Source organism: Eumetopias jubatus, unplaced genomic scaffold (genome assembly GCF_037043125.1).
Source record: "Eumetopias jubatus isolate StellerSeaLion01/CBP00866 unplaced genomic scaffold, mEumJub1_p1.0 scaffold_3, whole genome shotgun sequence".
NCBI classification, from domain to species: Eukaryota; Metazoa; Chordata; class Mammalia; order Carnivora; family Otariidae; genus Eumetopias; species Eumetopias jubatus.
In genome coordinates, this window is record NW_028274809.1 from 146,902,346 (window position 1) to 146,927,787 (window position 25,442).

The 25,442-nt window shown below is 32.8% G+C and overlaps 1 pseudogene; it reads left to right on the forward strand.

Annotated features, from left to right (window-relative positions):
• Window positions 1-22,320: 22,320 nt before the first annotated feature.
• On the forward strand, window positions 22,321-22,609 carry LOC148164764 (large ribosomal subunit protein eL37-like; annotated as a pseudogene).
• Window positions 22,610-25,442: the final 2,833 nt, after the last annotated feature.

The following is a 25,442-nucleotide window of genomic DNA, read 5'->3' on the forward strand; positions in this document are numbered from 1 at the left end:
CAAAAGAGGATAAAAAACAACTGACACCACTGAAACACAAAGCATTATAAGAGACTAGTATGAAAAATTATATACCAACAAATTGGACCACCTAGAAGAAATGGGTAAATTTCTAGAAATATATAACCTCCCAAAACTGAATCAGAAAGACATAGAAAATTTGAACAGACCAGTTATCAGCAATGAAATTGAATCAGTAATCTAAAAACTCCTAACAAACAAAAGTCCAGGATCAGATGGCTTCACAGGCGAATTCTAACCAAACATTTAAAGACAAATTAACATCTATTCTTCTCAAACTATTCCAAAAAATATAGAAGGAAAGCTTATAAATTCATTCTGTGAGGCCAGCATTACCCTGATACAAAAACCTTGTAATGATACTACAAAAGAGGGTGCCTGGTTGGCTCAGTCATTAAGCGTCTGCCTTCGGCTCAGGCCATGATCCCAGGGTCCTGGGATTGAGCCCCAAATCCAGCTCCCTGCTCCACGGGGAGCCTGCTTCTCCCTCTCCCACTCTCCCTGCTGTGTTCCCTCTCTCATTGTGTCTCTCACTGTCAAATAAATAAATAAAATCTTTAAAAAAAAAAGAAACTACAAAAGAAGATAACTAGAGGCCAATATCTCTGATGAACATAGATGCAAAAATCCTCCACAAAATAGTAGCAGAGAATCCAACCGTACATTAAAAAAATCATTCACCATGATCAAGTGGGATTTATTCCTGGGACGCAAGGGCAGTTCAATATTCACAAATCAATCAAATATGATACATCACAGCAAAAAGAGAAAGGATAAAAACCATACGATCATTTCAATAGATGCAGTAAAAGCATCTGACAAAATATAACAACGATCCATGATAAAAAACCTTCCACAAAGTAGGTTTAGAGGGAATATACCTCAACAAAATAATGGCCATATATGTAAAACCCACAGCTAACATCATACTCAATATTAAACCCTGAGAGCTTTTCCCCTAAGATCAGGAACAAGACAAGGATGTCCACTCTTTCCGCTTTTATTCAACATAGTTGTGGAAGTCCTAGGCTCAGCAAGTAGACAAGAAAAAGAAATAAAAGGTGTTCAGATTGGTAAGGAAGAAGTAAAACTTTCACTATTTGCAGAATGATATGTTATTATATAGAGAAGACCCTAAGAATTCCACCAAATAACCACTGGAACTGATATATAAATTCAGTAAAGTCCCAAGATACAAAATCAATATACAGAATGTGTTGCAGTTTTATTCACTAATAATAAAGTAGAAAAAGAAATTAAGAAAAAAATCCTGTTGCACTAAAAACAATAAAATACTTAGGAATAAAGTTAACTAACAAGGTGAAAGACCTGTACTCTGAAAACTATAACACTAATGAAAGAAATTGAAGATCACACAAACAAATGGAAAGATATTGCATGCTCATGGTTTGGGAGAAAAAGTATTTCTAAATTTTCCTTACTACCCAAATCAATCTACACATTTAATGCAATCCCTATCAAAATACCAACAGCATTTTTCACAGAACTAGGACAAACAATCCTAAAATTTGTATGGAACCACAAAAGTCCCCAAGTAGCCAAAGCAATCTTGAAAAAGAAAAAATCTGGAGGCATCACAATTCCAGATTTCAAGATATACTACAAAGCTGTAGTAATCAAAAGAGTGTGGTACTGACACAAAAATAGACATATAGATCACTAGAACAGAAAACTCAGAAATAAACCCAGGATTATATTGTCAATTAATATTCAACAAAGGGGGCAAGAATATGCAATGAAGAGTCTCTTCAATAAATGTTGGGAAAACTGGACCGCTACATGCAAAAGAATGAAACTAGATCACTTTCTTATACCATACACAAATATAAACTCAAAATGGATTAAGGACTAAATGTGAGACCTAAAACCATAAAAATCTTAGAAGAGAGCACAGGCAGTAATTTCTCTGATGTCGTCTGTAGCATCATTTTTCTAGATATGTCTCCTTGAAACAAAAGCAAAAATAAGCTATTGATACTACATCAAAACAAAAAGCTTTTGCACATAAAGGAAATAATTCACAAAACTAAAAGGCAACCTATTCAATGGAGGAAGGTATTTGCAAATGACATATCCAATTAGTATCCAAAATATATAAAGAACTTATATAATTCAACACCCCAAAACCAAAACAACATTGAAATTAAAAAGTGCAGATGACATAGACATTTCTCCAAAGAAGACATACAAATAGCCAATAGATACATGAAAAGCTGCTCAACATCACTTACCATCATGTAAATGTGAATGAAAACCAGAATGAGAAACCACCTTACACCTGTCAGAATGGCTAAAATGAAAACTCATAAAACAGCTAGTGTTGGCGAGGATTTGGAAAAAAAGGAATCTTTGTACACAGTTGATGGGGATGCAAACTGGTGTAGCCAGGGTGAAAAACAGTATGGAGGCTCCTCAAAAATTAAAAACAGAATTACCATACAATTCAGCAATTCTACTACTGGGTATTTACCTAAAGAATATGAAAACAGTAATTCAAAAAAATGTATGTACCCTTATGTTTATTGTAGCCTTATTTACAACAGCTAATATATGGAAGCAACCTACCTGTCCACTGATTAGTGAATGGATAAAAAGGATGTGGTATATACATACAATGGAATCGTACTCAGCCATAAAAAAGAATGAAATCTTGCCATTTGCAACAACACGGATGGATCTAGAGTGTATAATATTAAGTGAAATAATTAAGAGAAAGACAAATATCACATGATTTCATTCAAATGTGGAATTTAAGAAGCAAATAAGATAAATTAGAGAAACCAGACAACAACAACAACAAAAACCAGACTTCTAACTGTAGAGAACAAACTTATTGTTGCCAGACAGGAAATGGTGGGGGCAGGGGGGGGGGTGCCTGGGTGAAACAGGTGAAGGGGATTAAGAGTACACTTAATCATGATAAGCATTAGTAATGCATAGAATTGTTGAATCACTATATTGTACACCTGAAACTAATAAAACTGTTAACTATGTTAACTATACTAGAATTAATATTTTTAAAAATACAAAGAAACCTCCAATATGTAAACTGTATAGATACAAATGCACTATATGTATTATCAAGTATAACATGTTATAAAGCAAAATACAACAAACACTTTGAAACAAAAACCAAGAAATATGAAAGTCCAATATTCTCTAAGAACTAGGTATAATTTGATCAGTTTCATAGCATGTTTTGGAATCACATTATTCACTTTTTTGTAATAACTACCGCCCTAAGTGATATTTAGGAGCTCTTCAAAATATATTATTCTGATAATTCAACTATATATTCCATGTTGATGAATTGGGTTTGGTGTAATTTTGTCTCCTCTGTCTACCATAGACCCTGACACATAATAGATGTTCAATAAATCATAATTGAATAAAGGAAAGCTTGAATTTAAAAGACAAACAACATCAAAGTGTCAAAGTTGATACATGTGTTGTGCTTAGATAATTCCCTGAATCACAGAATTATATTTGAGAAGGAATCTCAGTAGGAAAATGTTTTAACATGCTGATTTTCAACATGAAGAAAATGATAGGTGAAATTACTTCCTTAAGATCATACAAAGACCAAGAAATTCCCTTTTAAATTTGAATGTTCTTAAGAAATTCAGAAAGGATTTTTTTAAACCATGGTTTTATTTGCTATCAGTGTTAAAAGTGCCAAATATTTGATGCACTTAAAAGGAGTTCAATTTCATTATTTTATATACTCAGAATATCTATTCAGTCAAGTATAATTGTAAATAGACAAATAGTAAAATAATGTCTTTGTAAGTTATACCCATTAACTTTTATTTCATATAACATACTTGAGAGTAAATTTAGACACAAATACATGTGTTATACACATAACATATACACACATATGACACACAAACTTGCACTTGAAAAACTTATTTCCAAGTTATTCTACTTTTTTAATAAATTATCTTTTAGTAACAGTGCATTGAATGCAAGTTTATGGATCAGAAGGAGGCAACATTTTCTTCTTTAGCATCTAAATTTACTGGGAGGGAGTGACTTAGGCACCGGGGAGAATTTGGCTTATTATTTCTCTATGTCAGTGAGGGGCAGAGAAACAACAAACCTCTGGCAAATATACTTTGTTCTCAGGAAGAAAATGAACTGATTTTGTTCTCTCACCAGGACTATTTGTTCTAGATATGGATAATGGTCACAGGTGGTCTGATGTGATCTTTTCCTATTTTAGTTGAGAAATAGCTTTTCACACTTAGGACAGTTCACTCCTACTTAGCTCTGAAAATGAGATGTTCCTGCCTTTGTACCCAAACTGAAGTCACCTTCCTTTTATCTTGATAAAATCCCCTCATAAATAGACCTTGGAGAAAAGTTTCATAGTCAGATGGTAAAAAAAAGTAGTCTTTTATAATCTTTTATAATAATACACACAGCAAAAATTAAGGTGTAGATGTGGTAATTTGATTAATTTTTTATTAATCTGAATTCCAGCTTTTGTTTTCACAACTCGAAATAGTTTGTAAGAATTCCCACTGAAATAAAGTTACTTTGATATGCATTATGTCAACATGCTTTTAATTTTATAATCTCCAGTTACACTTTTAATTTTGAGTTATTCTTGGGATATGAACTGAAATGGTCCATGTAAAACAATTAAGGGTATTCCTAACAAAGGTAAAATGGAGAATAAGGTTGTGGGTCTGGAAGTAGAGTAATTACATGTGTGGTCAAACATTTGCTCTTTATTAGATATTATTGCTAAATTTTTAAAAAAGTAAACACTAAAATAAAATAATGTTGCATTCCCACAAACTTCTCCTTGTGACTGCCTGGAAGAACAGTTATACCCTAACATTCTAACAAGAATTACAACCGCATCAGGATTAACTGTTTTTTTGAGTCATTGACTGTGCTTTATTGTGCTTGCAACTACAAACTACAAATAACTAATTGCAGGAAAGATATCCTAAAGGCCAGACTGAGAGATCTGTTACTGTCTCTGAATCAGTAAGTCTCGAGGAATGGATTGCACTGGAAAAAAATACATATATTATTTCCAGTGAGAAGAAAATACAATAAAAAATAGAAGAGTTTAAGAAAGGCACATCTTTCAGGATTCCTCTCTGGCAGCTCAGTTATATTTGCTCAACCTGCGCTATAGGATTCATTCAGCCCACCTTGTTTAATTGTTTTCAAATCAATCCCTAAAAATGTATGTTTTGAACACTTCAAAATTATGTTTATTGTTCAAGTAAGTTATAAATGAAAAGACAATCTCCACTTATTTTGATATTCTGGTAAAAACACTTAAATCAAATATTGAGATGCATATTATTTAAAACTACCCAATAATGTTACTGTAAAGATTTTGCTCAGGTAAAACTATTAATCTTTTAAGATATTATTTATACATCATTTTCCTCCAAGTTTCTGTGCTATGCATTACTCTTAAAGCTGTTTAATGCTGTTTCTATTTCATGATCATAACAGCCTCGAATTTTTAAAATATGTAATTTAGTTCTCACCAGGAGGGCCTGAAAAGAAATGAAAATGCCTTCCACAATGACAAACTGAACACTGAGTCACACATGTACTGATATTTCTTGGCGCCACAGCACAATGCTCACCCATTTCATTTGCAGTTCAGCACCACCTGTTACAGACATTAATATATATTTTTCCAAATAACCCATCCCATTGATAGCATCTATTATTTTTCCTTAGTTTGTATTTCCATATGTTCCATTTCAAGTGATTACCCCTTTATCACTGTAAAATGCAGTTCTTTGATTTCTTTACTTTCTAATATATTCTGCAAACTTCCATTAACTATCCCTATATTATAAGGTTTATTACAATCTGATTTAAAACCTGTTCAGGGATGCCTGGGTGGCTCAGTCAGTTAAACATCTTTCTTCAGCTCAGGTCATGATCCTAGGGTCCTGGGATCAAGTCCTACATCGGGCTCCCTGCTCAGTGGGAAGCCTGCTTCTCCCTCTGCCTGCTGCTCTCCCTGTTTGTGCTCCTTCTCTCTCTCTCTGACAAATAAAATCTTAAAAAAAAAAAATAAACCCTGTTTTCTTTTTCTCAGATCATTAATAACAAAGTTATCTATCTGGACCTTCCATCAGGCAGCTGATGTTTATGTTGCTATTTATCATAAACATTTTTATGGTCCATTATCTGAGAATCCATTGCTATGGTACTGATAAGGGTTTATATTTTACATGAATCTGTATTCATGAATTCAGGAATATGAATTTATATTATATAAAAGTTATATAATACATTATAAAACATGGCTAAAACCAAAACAAATGGTATCCTTAATACTTACAATTAAAATACTTTATGAATAAATTTTGTTCTTAAACATATTTCATTTATTATACATGACTCATTTGCCCTGTTGGGGATATTAAATACATATTTATAAGCTGCAGCATATGTTGTTTCCTTTATCTAACAAGGCACAACATTTACTTAGTTCCTCAATGTGCACATCCTGTAAAGCACCCTTAGTGTAATAGATATTTTGGTGTGGAATTTGGATACTATTCCAAAAATCATTTTAACAGAGGATTATAGATCATAGGTACCTATTTTAATGACTTTGTATCCCACCTCTTTCAAAAAGAGATTTAGAGCTATTGTTTAATTATGACTTAGGATGCATATCAGTAAATCTAGAAGAATGTGTATTTTCATGTTTGATTGCATAGGGTTAGCAGCTCTTGAAATTCAGTGTCTTAAGCAATTTTCCAGAATCATTTTGTATCAAGAAATTTTAATAGAATACTCCATTGGTGGGGCTTCATTTAAGCAGTCAAAAGAAAAGTGGCACAGTATGGTTTAACAAACAGGATATGGAGTAGACAAACCTCGATTCCTGTGCAGGATTATCATATCTGAACCATGACAATTCATCATCCAAGATAAGACTTTTTGGTACAAATTGTGACTCAGAATAAATGTTCAGAAATTGGCAGATATTTTCACTTTTCATGATTATGACAAACCAGTATACCAGAATAACTAATAATTTCCCATATTTCCTATCTCTATTTTTGTGTTCATTGTTTTGTTTTACATCTCTGTACTTAAGACTGCCATAATTCAAAAGAAAAGTAACAAAGTAAATTAAATGACAAACCATGAAATGAATTATAAGATTCTCAAAGCTGAATAACAAAAAGTATTGATGTATATTTGGTTGAATTTATTGATGCTTTATACTCAGAATATGGTCTATGTCGGTGAATGTTCCACATACAGCTGATAAAAACGTTTAAAGTACTCTCTTGTTGGAGGCAGCATGTTATGATAATGTGTTCAAATTGATTTTTTTTTTTAGGTCTTCTCTATTCTTACTGAATTTTTGTAGATGTGTTATATATTTTATTAAAAGGAGAGTTAAAGTCTAAAGTTATACTTGTGCACTTATCTATTTCTTTAAATTTTATAAAATTTGAATTCATTGTATATTGACACTCTCTTAAGTGCCCACATATTTAGAAGTATTAGATCTTCTTGGAGAATTGATACTTCTAACATTAAGTAATGCAACTTTTTTTTTGTAATGCCACTTTTTATCCATGGTAATATTTCTTGTTCTGATGTTTCCTTTGACACCTAATCTGCATTTAAAAAAAAAGTTTTATTTATTTATTTATTTGAGAGAGAGCACAAATGGAGTGAAGGGCAGATGGAGAAGCAGACTCCCTGCTGAGCAGGGAGACTGATACAGGACTCGATCCCAGGCTCCGGGATCATGACCTGAGTCACCCAGGCACCCTCTAATCTGCCTTTTAATTAGTGACTGGTCTACCCTACTTTTAACCTCTGTTATTATATTTAAAGTGGGTTGCTTGTAGACAGCCCAGAGATTACTCTTATTTCTTCACCCAATCTGACAATTTCTTTTCATTGGTATGTTCAGAACATGTATGCTTTCTATAATTATTGTTATGTTTGGATTAAAATATATCATACTTGCTGTTTTCTATTCCATCTATTCTTGTTTCTTTTTACCCACTTATCTGCCTTCTTTAGGATTAACTAATCATATATTACAATCCCATTTATCTCCATGTTGATTTTGAATTTATTAACTCCTTTAAAAATGTTGTTTTATTTTTTTGTGGCTGCCCTACGATTTATAATATATAGTTTTCATTAACCGAAGTCTACCTTCAGATAAGGATACACTTCTTCACGTATAGAAAAAGGATGCCACAACAGTATGTTCCCAATTTCTTTCCCCATATTTTTGGGGGAAAGAGCTGTCACACACTTTTTTTTTTACCTAGGTTATTAACAAAATGCATACTACTAATTTTATGAGCTCCTAAGACCTATAGTTTTGTGTTACTTTTCTTAACACATTTGATATTCTTTCTCTAGTGAGAACAAGGACTGTAGATCTCTGGAAAAGAACTAGGAGATTCACCACCAAAAAATTTGCCATGTTGTTTCAGAGGTTTTTTTTGTTTTGTTTTGTTTTGTTTTGTTTGTTTGTTTGTTTGGTGGACCAAGCCTATCCTCAAAGGTTTCTGAGTCAGGAACTTGCTTAAATTTGGCAATGGGGCAAGGGATAATGATCTTTTAGTAGCACCACTTCCCCCAGCCTCTTGCTCATCCAAGTTAACCAGCAACTCAGACTACTCAGGTAGGAGGGTCTAGATCACCCCACAAGATGGGCAGCATGGGTCTATAATGGAACTGACAAAAGTAAAGGGAATTTAGAATGGTTGGTAGAAGTGAACAAGAAATAGATGATGAACAACAGTTACAGCTTCAAGATCAGTGCTGTAATTTTTTTCCCCACAAACTTTCCTACTCTATGAATCCCTAGCGGGGAGAAAAACAACCAGAATCTTAAAGAGCTGTTCCCAGATGGCATAAAATTATTGTGTAAAGCAAGAGGATTTGAGAAGAGCAAAGAGTGGACAACAGTGTATATGTGATCTGACAATCTATTCTATACTTTAGGAATTTGACATTCATTCCCAGCCACAAGCACTTTTGTGGAATTTGCCTTTCATTGCGGAAGGTTATATCACCTAACCAGGGGAAGCGCTAACCCTATTGACTGATAGATGCAGAATACAATGGCCTAGCCCTCTTATTTCAATTCTCACCAAATCTAACGCACTTTCCCAGCTCCAGAGCTACCAGTGGGATTGGCTGATGTCTCTGGTGTTGGGCCATAATTCAATGTCTCCCTCTCTTCAAATCTGTCCCACTTGTTGCCATATATGTATTATTCTAAGAACACTGCATAATTGACCTATTTGAAAATCTCTTCCTTCTGGGACATTTCTTAAGGAAGCTAGCCCCAGATGCTGTACTTGTAGTAAAGTACAATTTTTCTTGATTATATAGGATTTCGGTGTTTTGGATAGATTTTTTACTTTTTAACCTAAATGACCTTGAATTGGGTCAACCAAAAATTTCATTTTAGGGGAGTTCAAGCACATACCTTCTGTGATTCCCTTGGCTTTTTCATTTATTCATTCATATATTTTGCATTCCTTTATCATTTAATACAGGTTTTTTGTTTGGAAGAATTGATACTTAAGGTATTTACTAAACTTTACCTGGGTTTCTTTGTGTATTTAATAAGCATGATGGTATTTGCAGGAGTGTTGTGGGAAAGAAAATAAATAATGGAGTATATAAACCATTTTGCACAGCAAAACTCATAATAGAGAAAATTGTTATTTTATATCTTCTCCTTCTATACTCCAACTTAAAGATGTCAAGGTCCTTGGTTGATGGGATCTTTGATAACATAGCCCCAATCAACTCAGCAAAATACTATAGATTGTTAATCATAGTCTACAACAATAGTTTCTCTAAGGAATCAAGAACAAAATAGAAAAAGAAAACCCCCTCATTTGAAAGATTTTCTGTTCCTAATTCCCACTAATGAAAGTATTTATAGAGAGTAGGCACTTTGAAAGAGGATATGCATTTTTTTGCTTCCCAAAGCAGAAATACATATATTTATGTGTACGTAAGTAAATATATGTAGTTTTTGTATGTATATATGTACACACATATATGACATATACATACAAAGACACACATACATATATACATATAGTGGATCTGGGTCTGCTTTGCTTATGGGAACTTAGAGATAGGATAGTATCAGGAAAGATATATTGGCAAAAATAAAAATAAATCCTACAAATTTTACTCAGATTCTATTTTCAGGAAGAGAGAGAAAGGATTTTTGCCTGCATTCTTTATTTCCAAATCAGTTAACAGCCACAGAAAAACTTGAGAGTAATTCCACACACACACACACACACACACACACACACGTCACTATTATGAAAAGCCAGCAAATTTTTTCTTTAAAGGGACAAAAAATAAATACTTTAGGTTTTCCAGGCTACCTAAGTTCTCTTGTGCACCTTGCTCTTTGTGTTTTGTTTTTTTGCAACTCTTTTAAAATGTAAAAAATATTTTAGTTCATGGGCTGTATAAAATAGTCGGGATTGTGCTCCTGGGCTCCTATTCCACAGCATTCTCTATACTGTATAGTTCATGAGCGTAAATGCAGTGAGTAATGGCCAGACATGGCCAGCAAAGGAGGAAGGAACTCCCTATGCTAACAAACATGACTCCTGTTAATACAGTGGAACATAGCGTTTGGAAATGGAATAGCACTTTAACTTCTTATTTGACCTATAAACTATCAAGTGAGTCTGTGTGGGTGTAATTAGTCATCTCCAAAATACTCACCATGAGACAGCATCCTGATTTTACACACAGAGTGACATCTTGAGCAAAGAAAACTTACCAAATTTTTTACCTTTTCCCCTTAAGAGTCACTTCAGAGCATCTTAGTTTTTTTAGTTTATTTGTTTTGCCATCCTTAAAATGTGACCAATTGATAGAGAACAATCATGGATAATGGTGATAGCTTAGATACGGGTGCTGTCTGTACAAGTTTTCTAAACTTAATTGAACTAAGGCTGACTCAATGTCAGAAATGATCATGCCTTGGCATTCTGTGCTATAAATAATTATATAGGCAATGGAATTTGGAAAAAAAATATATGAGATGAAACCAAGAGAATTAAAATATTTATAAAAACAGAAAGGCTACAAGCAAGATTTCTCCCAAATTATGATGAAAATAAATACAAATTTTACAGAGTCACTGGAAGCTTCTATAAGAAATGTATGTGCCTTTATTGGTTTATGAAGCCAGTCCAAACTTTGCTGTATCCTTTTACCTTATGTCAATAATATAGTATAATGAAGATAATGATAACGATGATTATGATTAGAACAGTCTGAATTCTCTATAACATATAACAATTTGATTGAATTGCAAATAACTTGAATTCCATATCCCCTGCCACTTCCAAACACATTTTCAGACTAAGGTGAAGCACATGTCAACCTTGAATTAAATGCATTTATTCTTTCCATGGAACTATATGAAAAGATAAATCAAGAATCTATTAATATCAAAGTGGAATTTATAATGGTAAAGAGCTCAAGGTATTTGCCTTAAAAATCGTTATCGCATCAGTGAGGGTAGATGTCAAATATTTAGCCAACAACTTGAGATATAAAAACACACATTATCCTGGAATAGGATAAGCTTTAATTAACCAACCCTTAGATTTGCAAAAAAAAAAATCCTGAAAAAATGTGTGTGAGAAACAATGACCAAGAATCTAAAGATTTTTTTTAAATTAAATGTGCTCTTTGTATATATCATTAATAGTGTTGACTCAACAGTATCAAGGGTATGTTGAAGGTAATTTTCAGAGCTAAGAAAACTATTCTGGATTGCTTATATTTCCTCCCTTCCTTCCTTCCTCCCTAGTTTGGGTTTCATAATTTCCAGAATTCAGTTCAACACTTCCCAAAACATCCTTATGATACACTTTAGAATTTTTGTCTGTAAACTACTAAGAGCCAGAGACATGGAAAAGCTAAGGGACTCACTCTTAGAGCAAGTAAGCTAAAAAGTGAAATTCTAGAACACAGACCTCTTTTAAGTCTTAAACATTATTTATTGGGAGAGGTATAATTTTTATCATTTTACTGAAATTCTGTATGCATAAGAAAAATTTTAGTCTCACAAAAATTAATGTAAAAGCCATCATTTTTATTTAAGACATATAAAATAATGGGAAAATTAAATTTTTCTAGAATAGACCACTTGCATTTTGATGTAAAAAAATAACTGCATATATCTGAGTCATCATAAGTAGTGACTCTTCTTAGTTTGGATGATGATACGCATGTTTACTTTTTTTCTTCTGAGGGACATATTTTTGAGTATCAAAAATTTAGTTTGCATTAACTTTTGTAATTTAATCTGATAATTATAATTCATTTGTTTAAAAATCTATTCTTAAAGCAAAAAATAAAAACATGTCTAGGAGTCACGACTACTGAATGATTTGTCATATTGCATCTCCTTTGTTGAACATCCCAAACAAGCTCTTGCATACCCAACTCTTTTTCTCATCAGCCGCTTCTTAAAATCATAAAGCCAATTGTGCATTTAAGCTAGAGAATGAACCTCAGGGCATGCCCATCTGTCTAAACAAATAAGCACATTTCCAACAGAGTTACGGACAGATTGTTCTTTTAACTGAGGTGATGAATGTGAACATTTAAGAAATTATGAATTATTGAAGAACACATAGCTTATTACTCTTCATCCCTATAGTCATATTTTGAGACATATTATTGACTTTCGAGTATTTTTACTATTATTATTAAAATGTCATTAACATTAAAGTGTTTCCAGATTAACATAGGTAACTACACCCATTAAAAAGTGCACTAAAAAGGCAACTGAACACTGTAGAAATAAAGCTCCATATGCAACACTCTTAAAGACATATACCTATTCCCAGTGACTTAAATTTAAAGTACATTAATTCTGTTTTAACTAAAATTTGTATGTAAAGGGTAGAACAGTAATTCTCAATAAAGGTTAGACATGACATTTAAAAAAAAAATAGGACACCAAGATGTCTGTTATATCTAAATTAATATGGTAATTATTCACTTATTCTTAGAGATTTTGACCATGCTATTACAAAAATCTTTTAAGATATGTATATGAAATTTTAAAGGACAATTTATATTTACAAGATTACAAAATAACAGAAATGATCTCCAAAGTTAGTTAAAGGTTATCCAAAATTAAAAGGAACACCTCTTTTACAGGTTGGGGTGAAAAAGTAGAAGTTAAATGTGAGTAGAGTTAATGTGAACTAAGAGAGAAAAACATTCAAGTGTAAGTTAAATTTGCCCTCTGCTTTGTGTGTGTGTGTGTGTGTGTGCGTGTGTTGAGAAGCTTTCCTCACTACTAATTTTCTTTTGAAATATAAAGGTCAGCATTTGAATGAATAGGGAAGGGGAATTATTAAAAACTATTTACAAGGTACAAATGAGGGCACAAACTGGAGGGAACAGGTATGCTAATGAGAACACAGAATTAGTCTAAGAAAAATTGTGAGCATCAAAAGTATTTTTCTTTCCTAATCTTTAGAAAGGTGGTTCATGCAATTAAAGGTAATCATTTATGTTCATAGAGTGGTACACAAAGCCTTGGAATGATATCCAGTCACAGCAAGCAATTTCCACACTTCTGAAAATTATGCTATTTTTTTTGCATATGCAATATTGTGCACCTAAAATCTTAATTATGACTTAAAACCTTCTCTCTGGGAAAAGAAAAAAAAAAAAAAACCAAAAACAACAAGAAAACAAAAAAACTTCCTTTGTTTGAAAAGTCAAGTCTTCTAGTTAGGATTTTAAAATGTTGGCTCTTTATTTTTTTAATTTATTTTGCATCATTATAGTTTAGTTCAGAATTTCCACTAGAATAAATATTTCCATGTTGGCTTGATCTTCAATTTTATAGAAATTCAAATAATATAGCTTGTACTGTTTTGCGCCAGTTTCTCCCATTCAATAGTATAACTGTGGGATTTATTCATATTGTAGACAATTAAAGTATTAATTCTATACTTTACACTTAAATGTTGAAGATATGTTAGCTACTCTTTGTATTTCTACTCTCTTTTGATATCCTTCTTTCTCCCATCACTTTCTCATTCATGGAGCAGCATGTTCTCCTTTCTCTTGGTTTGTACTTGTTTTGGTGAAAAATATTTTCCAGTTGATTTGTAAAAAATGGACTCATGGGAAATATCTTTTTAAAGTTGTTGCCCATCAGAGGGACACCTGGGTGGCTCAGTCGGTTAAGCGTCTGCCTTCGGCTCAGTCATGACCCCAGGGTCCTGGGATCAAGTCCCGCATTGGGCTCCTTGCTCAGTGGGGGAGCCTGCTTCTCCCTCTGCCTGCCTCTCTCTCTCTCTGACAAATAAAAACATTAAAAAAATAAAGTTGTTGCCCATCAGAAAAAAATTTTTGATTAGAATAGAAACCCCTACTATAAAGTTTTTTAAGAATTTTCAAACTATGCCTCCTTTGTCTTATTCTCTTTTGCTGTTGACATTAAGATGATTTATTTCACTTTTTCTTTTATCCTGGAAGCATTCAGAATCATTTTAATCCTGGTGTTCTGAAAATTCACACTGATATATGCCTTAGGCTGGGTATTTCTTTTATTTTGTTCTCAGGGTCCTTTCTAGACCCTTTTACTCCTGAGATGATTAACTACAATCCAAGGAAGTTTTCTTGTGTCATTACTTGAATATTTCTCCTTTAGGTATTTTTTTCTTTTAGAAAATACTGCTAGTTGGATTTCATGCCTCCTGAATTCATCTATTTATTTTCTTTGCTTCAAATCTCTTCCTACTTTTAAGGACTTCATAAATTTTCCAACTTTCCTATTAAATTATTTCGACTGTTGTAGTTTATATTATCTTGTATTCAGTGGGTTTGTGATCTTTCTGTGTTACAGATGCATTAACTATTCTAAGGACATTAATTGGAATTTGCAGCTTTTGACACTTTATTTTCCTACATTTGCTGTATTCTTTTCTCTCTCCACTACTGGCTTTGTTTTTGTTTTGTTTAGCTTCTGTCTTTCCTGATGGAGACTCTCAACAAATTCTACTGATTCTTTGGCATTTCATATTCAAAATTTAAGTACTAAACAGATACCTGAAAGTTCTGTTAAGGACAGGTGTGCTCATCTGGTGAAACTGAATATATGATGGTCAGGGAATGAGAAATATTCTGTGGAGTTATCCTAAAAGTCAGTATCCACAGGCTTTCTAAGGCTAATTTTTTTTTCAGAAAAAAAAAAAATCCTCTGAGTGTTTGAGTAAATTAGTACTGTAACATTCTCACCATTTATTGAGCTAATTTTTATTTAAGATGCTGCTTTTTTGCTCATAATTTAATTCTTTTTACTGTGCCTATGCCTTCCAGTCCAGAGACTTTTGCTTCAATTTCTCCAGTTCATGTGCTTCCTGATTCTTAAGATAAACTGGATGGAGAAGACATCTGGATTTCAGAGTTTTGTAGCTTTGGGGGAATCAAATTTGTCTTTATCTATACTCTTTAGACCAACATCTTGCCTTTTATTGCTCATTCTCACCCCTATCTTTCACAGTACCTCATACAACCACCTTTTTTTCTTTTTTTTTCTTTTTTCTTTTGGACTGAGAGAGAGGTGGGAGGGAGGGGGCCAAGGGAGAGGGAGAGAGAGAATCCCAAGCAGGGTCCACACTCAGCATAGAGCCTGATACTGATTCTGGGCTCTATCTCACGACCTTAAAATCATGGCATGAGCCAAAATCAAGAGTTAGACAGTTAACCAACTGAACCACCCAGGCACCTCTCATGTAACTACTTCCTAGATATATCAGGAATTCTTCAGGGAAACTATCTTATTTCTAATTGGGATTTCTCTCTTCAGGGAGAAAGCATTTCACTGTACTCACTTTGCAAAGGCATTTACCACTCTGCACATTTCCAACTATCATGCTTTAACACTACCGTTCTCTCCTAGTTTTATCAAACTTTCTCCTATTAGGTTTGTATTACCACTATTATTTAAATATTTGATGGTTGTTGGAGAACCATGATACAACTGAGGGCCTTAAAAAGGTATTGAAAGATAAATATATTTTCCTTAGGCTTTTTACATAAACTTCTAATATCTGAATGCAGACATTGCATAGTTTTCTAAGTTTTTATTCCTTTGTCTACTGGGTAAAATTTCATTACAAATTATATTGAAACACATGATTAAAAAGTCAAAATTAGGGTGGCTCAGTTGGTTAAGCGACTGCCTTTGGCTCAGGTCATGATCCTGGAGTCCCTGGATCGAGTCCCGCGTTAGGCTCCCTGCTCAGCGGGGAGTCTGCTTCTTCCTCTGACCCTAACCCCTCTCATGTGCTGTCTCATTCTCTCTTTCTCAAATAAATAAAATCTTTTTAAAAAAGTCAAAATTACTAGCAAATATAGTGATAATGAGTGAGTCTCTTAAATTACATATTGTATGCCATAGGCTTAAAGAGCTGTAAACATCCACTAGGTATTACAAATCAAAAGCACTTGGTTCAAATACCTATAAAATAGACATAAAAATACTGGCTTATGGGGATGCCTGGGTGGCTCAGTTGGTTAAGCGTCCAACTCTTGATTTCGGCTCAGGTCATGATCTCAGTGTCCTGAGATCCAGCCCCACATTGAGTCCCACATCAGGCTCCAGCTCAGTGGGGAGTGTGCTTGAGATTCTGTCTCTCCCTCTCCCCCTGCTCCTCGGCCCTGTACTCTCTCTCTAAAATAAATAAATTATATTCATGAATAATTTTTACACCTGAATTTATTGCATTATATTATATATTTAAAAACTTGGTTTAGAAACAAGAGCCAGGGATTGAAATTTTAGGTAATTTAACAAAACTTCTTATTAGTCATATATATTTTCTCCATCCATGTATTCTTTCTTTTATGGGTAAGACTGCATATTTTCCTGAATTTAGATGGTAGAAGCCCTCTGTAAACTCAACTGCATTCATATATATTATTCTGTTGGAAATTATCAATAGTTCTATATTTTCTATGTTTCACTGGTCTTAAGATGCACAATCAACATACGTTATGTTTTCAGGTATATCTGATCACAGTTGGGGGCCTTACACAGAAGGAGAGAGAAAACACACTACACATTCCAAAATGTACCAGATAATTCTATGCTCCTGTTGTGTTTCAAATTTCTCAAAACTAACCAGCTTTTGAGGAAAAACATACCACTTTGGTTTAGTTGTTTCAGAAGATTGGCAAGAATTGACATAAAAAAATTTACATAAGAAATAAAAAAAGGAGAGTGGCAAGAATTTTATATTAAACTAGCTTGTGTTTAAATGTATTCTTTGCTTTCTAACCCACCTAGTTAAAAATTCTTCTAAAAATCCCATTATTTTTTTAAAAATGCTCAGAAACAAACTAGATAGAAATACGTCTTAATATTTATATTACAGTGTTGAGCTTTGTATATTTTGAATAATTTTATATCATTATATAGGAAAACCAGGACACCAGAGACATTCTTTGGTGTATTTAACAACTTGAGGCACTTAGTAACTTTTAGGATAAATATTTCACTGAACATTTCTGAACTTTTGTTCAGGATGTAATTCTTAAAATGTAACAAGCTTAGTTATTGTATTTTGGGTTTTTATTTAGAAATATTCCATAAGGATATTTTCCTATGTATTATATTTTTAAGAGATCATGTAATAATAGAGTTATTATAAGCATTTTCCTAATCAAGATATAATGAAATTATAATCCAATATTTATGCTGTATTTAAAATCTTCTTTAGGAACATATTCTCATTGAGGATGTACCCAATCAGCCAATAGTGAAGAGAATCTGTTGACATGAGCAAAATCATTAATGAATAGGCAGGTAGACTATATTTCAATGTTAAGTAAACAATACCCCTGGGGAGGGGCAGGAAAATAATTTAGTTAACAATCTCTTTATGCACAGGTTCACACTAAAATTATTTTTATATCTGAAGAACTGTTTATTATTGCAATTCAAACCATTTCAAAATTTGTACCCAAAGCAAATTTTTATAGTACAATTATTGAGAAGATAAAAAAGAGTAACAAAAATGCTGACACATCCATAACTACACTCCTGCAACCAGGCTTTGCTATAATAAAGCACAGTTTTATTAAGCACTTAATTAATTGCCACATTAAAATGGTAGGGGCCCAACTCATAAAAATGACTTATGAGAATGCAAGCTTCTTTTGCTGTGTTAACTGAAAATGCAAGCTGTACACACCATTTAATTAAGAAAAATGTAATCAAGCAATAGTGTGGGTGTTTAGTTTGGAAGCAAAACTTGCAGGTGTGAGGGGACAAAGAAATGTGATCATGACATCTTTAGCTGAGAGTACCATTTGTTGGAAGTGACTATAAGCTAAAGTTTCATAGGCTTAGCAAATGAAATAAATAACAGTGCTCAGAGGTTTATCCTATAGCTTTTACCTATTTTTAATTTTTAATTTAGAGGTGCATTGAAGACATGTATACAGCAATCCTAATTGCAGACTATATACTCAGTGTCATTTGAGGCAATTTGTTTAAAGGCAACTTAAGAAGAAATATTTAAGTTCTTATTCTATTGCAGATATTGTGCTAAGGACTTTATATGGATTAATTTTATTTCTCTCAACAGCTCTTTCAAGTTAATTCCAGTTTTACAAATGGAATCTTAGGGACATTAAGTAACTTTTCTAAAACCAAACAACATGTGGTGGATGAGACAGATTCCTAATGGAGCTAATATGCATGACTGCACAGCCTGTGCATTTAAACCTTATGCCCGCTATCCCTGTTTTTAAATTAAACACCACCTGTAAAATTGTGGTCACTTTCATGCTCTAAAATATAAGATTTGGGGCAATAGTTTTGTGTGTAAATTACCTAATTATATTAGATTTCCCTCCAGAAAAAAAAGACAAAACAGAAATTATTGTATCTGTTCAGAGACTCTAGGGATGACAGAAGAAGCAACAAGAAATGTAGTTTTCCCTAGTGGTTAATCTGGAAACCAAATAAAATTATCATTTTCCAGAGCTGGCCAAATTCAAAAGCTTATTGTCTCCTTGTCTACAGCCATTATTAATGAGATGAAAGCTATACTTCCCTTTCCTAAAGAAATAAGCCTTTAGCTGGCCTTCCCAGAGAGCTATTCATCACCATCATTTAATTATGTAGCAATGACTCACCCTCACAAAATATTGTAAAGGAATGAGAAATAAGGACAGTTGTTATGATAGAATTGAAAATCATAGCATTGAGTTCCTAAAAATTTCTCTTGATACAGACCCCAAATTTCTAAAGTATTTTACTCATTTACCCTTCCCTCAGATTTTTATCTAGTTTCATCTTTTTCACCCTATTTATCAAGAAAGTATGCCTTATTTTTAGCGCTCACATGTATCTGAAATCTGGTCAAGATAATATAGACACCAAAGTAAGATAACTTAATTATGCTTCACAGAATATATTACTCAGACCACCAATATTTTATGCAATATTAGACAGGTAAAATTTAATATCAAAATGAAATATTGCTGATCAAGAAATTTGCTGATAAAAACATTTCTCCTTTAGTGACTTCAACAATAAAACTTTAAAATTAAAAGAACTGTCAAAAGCAAACAAAAACAAACAAAAGAATGGTCATTTTTCTTCAAATATTCAGTGCCTTGGCCACCAATATCTTAAGCTTATTATTCCTAAGGTAAGTCTGAGCAACTGAAGCAACATATTATCTATATAATTTTGGCTACATTAAAGATCACTATACCAGATAACTGAAGATAAATTATTTTCTACAGCAAAATTATAAAATATTTAAAACTTCTAATGTAACATGCTAGAAACACAGTAAGAAGCAAGCTAAAGAACATGAAGTGAGGACTTTAATCATCAACAACAAAATATATAAAAACAAAGCATACTTTTCTAAAAGAATAAGAGTGTTCAAATTACATTAATAGGAGATCTCAAAGCAAAAGAAAAAATCAAACACAGATTTTTAAGTCATAGGTATATTACTGAAGAAAATCCCTGAAACAAAAACCTTTTTACATATTTACTTTTAAATATAATTGTTATTGGCAATCTTCATTTTTTCTGTATTTCTTATTTTTAGAATTATGATTCTATAATAAATTTGATCAAATAATCAAGTAGAAATTCCAGGAGCACTTGTACTACTAAAATCACTCAGCTGTCTTTGAGCCACTCCCCAAAAGTTTCTATATTGCATATATAATTTAGTATCTATCAAATAGGACCTGTGCTCTTTGAGACAAATGATTCTTTGGTTATTTTTTACCATAAAAAAACAAAAACCTAAGACAATAAGACACACATACTGATTTATCTGCATAGTACTTTGGGGTTTCTGTTTCTTGTTTTTTGGGGTTTTTTATTGTTGTTGTTGTGGTTATTTCTAAAGTACAATGTGTTCTGCTGGCCAAAATTGCCAGTGTTTGGCAAAGGTAGAATTTGTCAATTGACTTGTACTAAGCCAAAAGTAGGTGCAACTAGATTGTCAATGGTAGCACAAAATGAGGGATTTTTGCAGTGTTGAATCAAAATTCTCCAAGTAAAACAAGATACCTGCTGCAGTAAATGGAAATAAATGTTTCTACTTGTCCAAAGGAGGAAATTATGTATCTCCAAAGAAATTCAAAAAGATTTCTCTCTACCCATTTGTGGAATATAATGGGCAAGATTTCTCCTTTATCCATTTTTAAGGTAAAACAGAATCAAATTCACCCAGTTTAAGTGTATAGTTTGATAAATTTGGTAATTATATACAATTGCAACAACCATTACCACGATCAGGACCTAGGAGAGTTCCACAGATCTAAAAAGTTCCTCCTGCCACATTGCAGTCAATCCAATCTGACCTCAAAACACAGCCATTAATCTGCTTTATTTTAGAATTTTTCATTAGCATAATTTACTAGAATCAATTCATAGATAACCTTTTGTGTTTGATTTCTTTCAATTAACATAGTAACTTGTGATTCACCTATATTTTGAGTATGAATATTACATGTCTCTTTACTTCCAAGTACTAGTCCATAATATAGATATACCAAAATCCATTAGTATTATCAATTATTGGTGACTATTTTAGATTTTATTTATTTATTTGTGAGAGAGAGAGAGAGCAGGAGGGGGGGAAGGTCAGAGGGAGAAGCAGACTCCCCACTGAGCAGGGAGCCTGATGCGGGACTCGATCCTGGGACTCTAGGATCATGACCTGAGCAGAAGGCAGTCGCCTAACCAACTGATCCACCCAGGCGCCCTATTGGTGATTATTTTTATTGATTATTGATTTACTGATTAACGGACATTTTATGTTTCTAGTTTTTAATGAATAATCCTGCTATGATTACCCATATGAACATATTTGTGTCAACACATATGTTAATTTCCACTGTATAAATACCATGGTGGGATTTGTGAATCTTAAAAAGAAGAGTAGCTTTAACATACAAAATATCGCATTGTATTTTCCAAAACAACTGTCCAATTTTCTGTTCCCAGCAATATTACATGGAGTTCTAGTTGTTTAAAGTCATCATTACCTTGATATTGTCACTTTTTAAAAATTTAGTTATTTAATGGATTCCTCATGGGATATAATTAGAGATATAATTTGCATTTCCCAAATGAATAATAAGGCTATACATCTTTTTATGTGCTTATTGGCCATTCATAGGTCACCCTTATGGAGTAAGTGTCGAAAGCTGTTTCTCATTTTCATATTGGCTTTTTAGCTTATTATCAAGTTATAATACAAGAACTATGGGACAATTTCAAAGTTGCAACATGCATGTAAACGTAATACCAATAGAAGAAGGAGATAATGAAGCAGAAGAAATATCTGAAGTAATAATAGCCAAGAACTTTGCAAAATTAATAACAGACACCAAAATACTTATGCAAGAAGCTAAGTAAACAAAAATTAAACATTAAGAATTACCCCAAAATCCACATATAGACTTAGCATATTGAAACTTTAGAAAATCTTAGGATAATGAGAAAAATCTTGAAAGAAGACAAAGGTAGATAAAACATCTTACCTCTAATGGAACAAGGATATAAATTACAGTGGACTATGCATCAGAATCCACGTAAGTAAGAAGAAAGTAGAGTTGAAAAGTTTTGAAAGAAAAAAAAAACCTACCAAACTAGATTTCTACATCCAGCAAATTTATCTTTCAAAAGTGAAAGAGCTCTTTGGTCTCAGCAGCAGAAATGAGATGACAAAGGGGACGTCATCCCTTTGGAAAGGCTCACAATAAACACACATGTTGTGCTGCCGCTTTGCTCTAATACCACTTTCAGAAGTCGACCTGTGGCAAGTGTGGCTATCCTGCCAAACAGGAGAGAAAGTATAAGTGGAGTGCGAAGGCTAAAAGATGAAATATCACTGGGATGAGTGGCATAAGGCATCTAAAAATTGTGTACCACAGATTCAGGCATGTATTCCATGAAGGAACAAAACCTAAAACCAAGAGGGCAGCTGTTGCAGCATCCAGTTCATCCTAAGAATTTCAATGATTAGTCACAAATAAATGATCTGGTTTTAAAACATTAAAAAAAAAGTGAAAGAGAAAGACAATCTAGGTAGAACAAACGCTGAGGGAATTCATTACCTGCAGATCTCCCCTGCAAGAATTATTAAAAGAATTTCTTTAGGCAGAAGGAAAATACAGGTTAGAAACATGGATCTATATAAAGAAAGGAAGAGTTTCAAGCAAGGAATAAAAAGGTAAAGTAAAATATTTTTTCTTATTCCTTACTGATCTAAGGGATAATTATTCAAGGTAATAATACTAGCACTGTATTGGATGATTATAACAAATAAATGAGATGAATGACAGCGATTGTCACCAAGGATGGAGGAAGGTTGAAAGGTACCTGCACTAAACTTAAAGTGAGATAGATTTATTTTAAAGTAGACTAAAATTTGTCATAAATGTACACTGTAAATTCTAAAACAAAAAGCAAACAATTTATAGTTGATACACTAAAAGATGATTTACATAAAATATTCTGTTGGAGGAAGAAGACAAAGGGAGCTCTAGCAACAAAGAGAAAACAGTTCCAGACATAGTAGATATTAATCCAGCTACTGATGCAAAAGTTATATGCATTTACTACAAACTATATTTTGAATTTTGATCTTTTCTTGGGCAGGCAATATGAGATATGATACCCTCTCATGATGCTGGGCAGTGTAGAGAGCTATAGCTCCCAGTCAGCCACACAATCACAAGGTCAAATAACTGATACACTTACAACCCTTATATATCCATATAAATCAGGTTTTTCAATGTCAGTATTCCATAAATTACAGGAGCTATTCAACACTTTATTATAAAATAGGGTTTGTGTAGACAATTTTGTCCAACTATAGGCTAGTGTAAGTGTTCTGAGCATGTATGAGGTAGACTAGGCTAAATTATGATGTTTGGTACATTATGCACATTAAATGCATTTTCACCTTAAAATATTTTCAGCTTACAATGGGTTTATCCAGATGTAATGTCATTATAAGTTGAAGGGGAGCTTTACAGAAATACTTTAAATATGAATGCTATAGAGGCACCAATTAAAATACAATGATGGGCAGAGTGGATTTAAAAAAGACAACTGTCTTTTTTATGTGCCTAAAAAAAACCCACTTTGAATAGAATAATAGCTTAAAGGTGAAAGAATGAAAAAAGATATACCATGCTAGCACTAATCAGGGCAAAGCTGGGGGAGAGCTATATTATTTTCAAACAAAGCAGACTTGAGATCAATAAAAATTATCACATATAAAAAGAATTAAGAGATCAATCTGCAACAATGTATAGCAATCCTAAATATGAATGCATCTAAAAATAGAATGTTGAAATATATGAAGTAGGGATGCCTGGGTGTCAGTTAAGTGTCTGTTTGGTGATTTCAGCTCAGGTCATGGGTGGTGAGATTAAGCAGCATGAGCAAAACATCAGTCTCCAAGCTCAGCAAGGAGTCTGCTTGAGATTTTTCTCCTTCTGTCCCTCCCCTCACTAGCACTTGCTTGCGCTCTCTCTCTAAAATAAATAAATCTTTATATATATATATATAAATAAATCTTTACCTATATATTAAAATAAATAAATCTTTATATATATATATATATATATATGAGGCAAAACTAAATAGAAATGAACAGAGAAGTAGATAAATCCACTATTACCACAAGGCTGCCACAGTCCATGTTAATAATTGATAAATCAATAAGGATATAGTTGACCTGAATCAGACTATTAATCAACTTGATCAAATTGAAATTCAAAGAAAACTTTATCCAACTTCAAAAGAATACACATTCTTCTCATGGAACATTCACCAAGATCACCCACATTCTGGGTCATAAAATATACTTTAACAATTTAATAAAATAGAAATCATGTAAAGTTTGTTCTCAGACCATAATGGAATTAAATTAGAAATCATAACAAAAACATAGCAGTATGTAGAGGGACATCTATAGGACATAATGCATATATCAGGAAAGAAGAAAGATCTAAAAATCAATAACCTAGCTTTCACTTTAGAAACCTAGAGAAAGAAAAGCATGTTAAAGCTTGAACAAGCAGAAGGAAAGAGATCATAATCATTATCAGAAATCAAGAAATTGAAAATAGGAAAACAATGGAGAATATCACCAAAACCAAAAGTTGTTTCTTTCCAAATGAATGCATTTATAGGCAGGATAACAAAGGAAGAGAGTAGACACAAATTGTAAATATCAGAAATGTAAGAGACTTTGCTTATTTCACAGATATTAAAAAGATAACAAAGGATGTTACAAACAACTTGATACCTATAAATTTGGTAAGTTAGATGAAAAGGGACAAGAATTTTAAAGGCAAAGCTACTAGGGTGCCTGGGTGATGTAGTCGGTTGAGGCTCCAACTATCATCATGATCTCATGGTCCTGAGATCGAGGCTTGCATTGAGCTCTGCACTCAGTATGGGGTCTGTTTTAGATTCTCTCTCTCTCTCTTCCCCTCCCACTCATGCTCTCTAAAATACATAAATCTTTAAAAAAAAGGCAAAACTACCAAATTTATTTGAAAAAAAGATGACCTGAATAGTATGACATCTATTAAATAAATTGAATCAATAATTAATAACATTCCAAAAATGAAAGCACCAGTTCATTATGATCTCAATAGTAAATTCTCCCAATCACTTAAGAAAGAAATAATTCCATTCTTCACAATATTTTCCAGTATATAAAAATAGGGGGGATGCTTCTAACTTATTCCATACATTACTTTAATAATAAAATGATATAAAAACTACCAGAAAATTGCACACCAATATTTTTCATAAACATTCT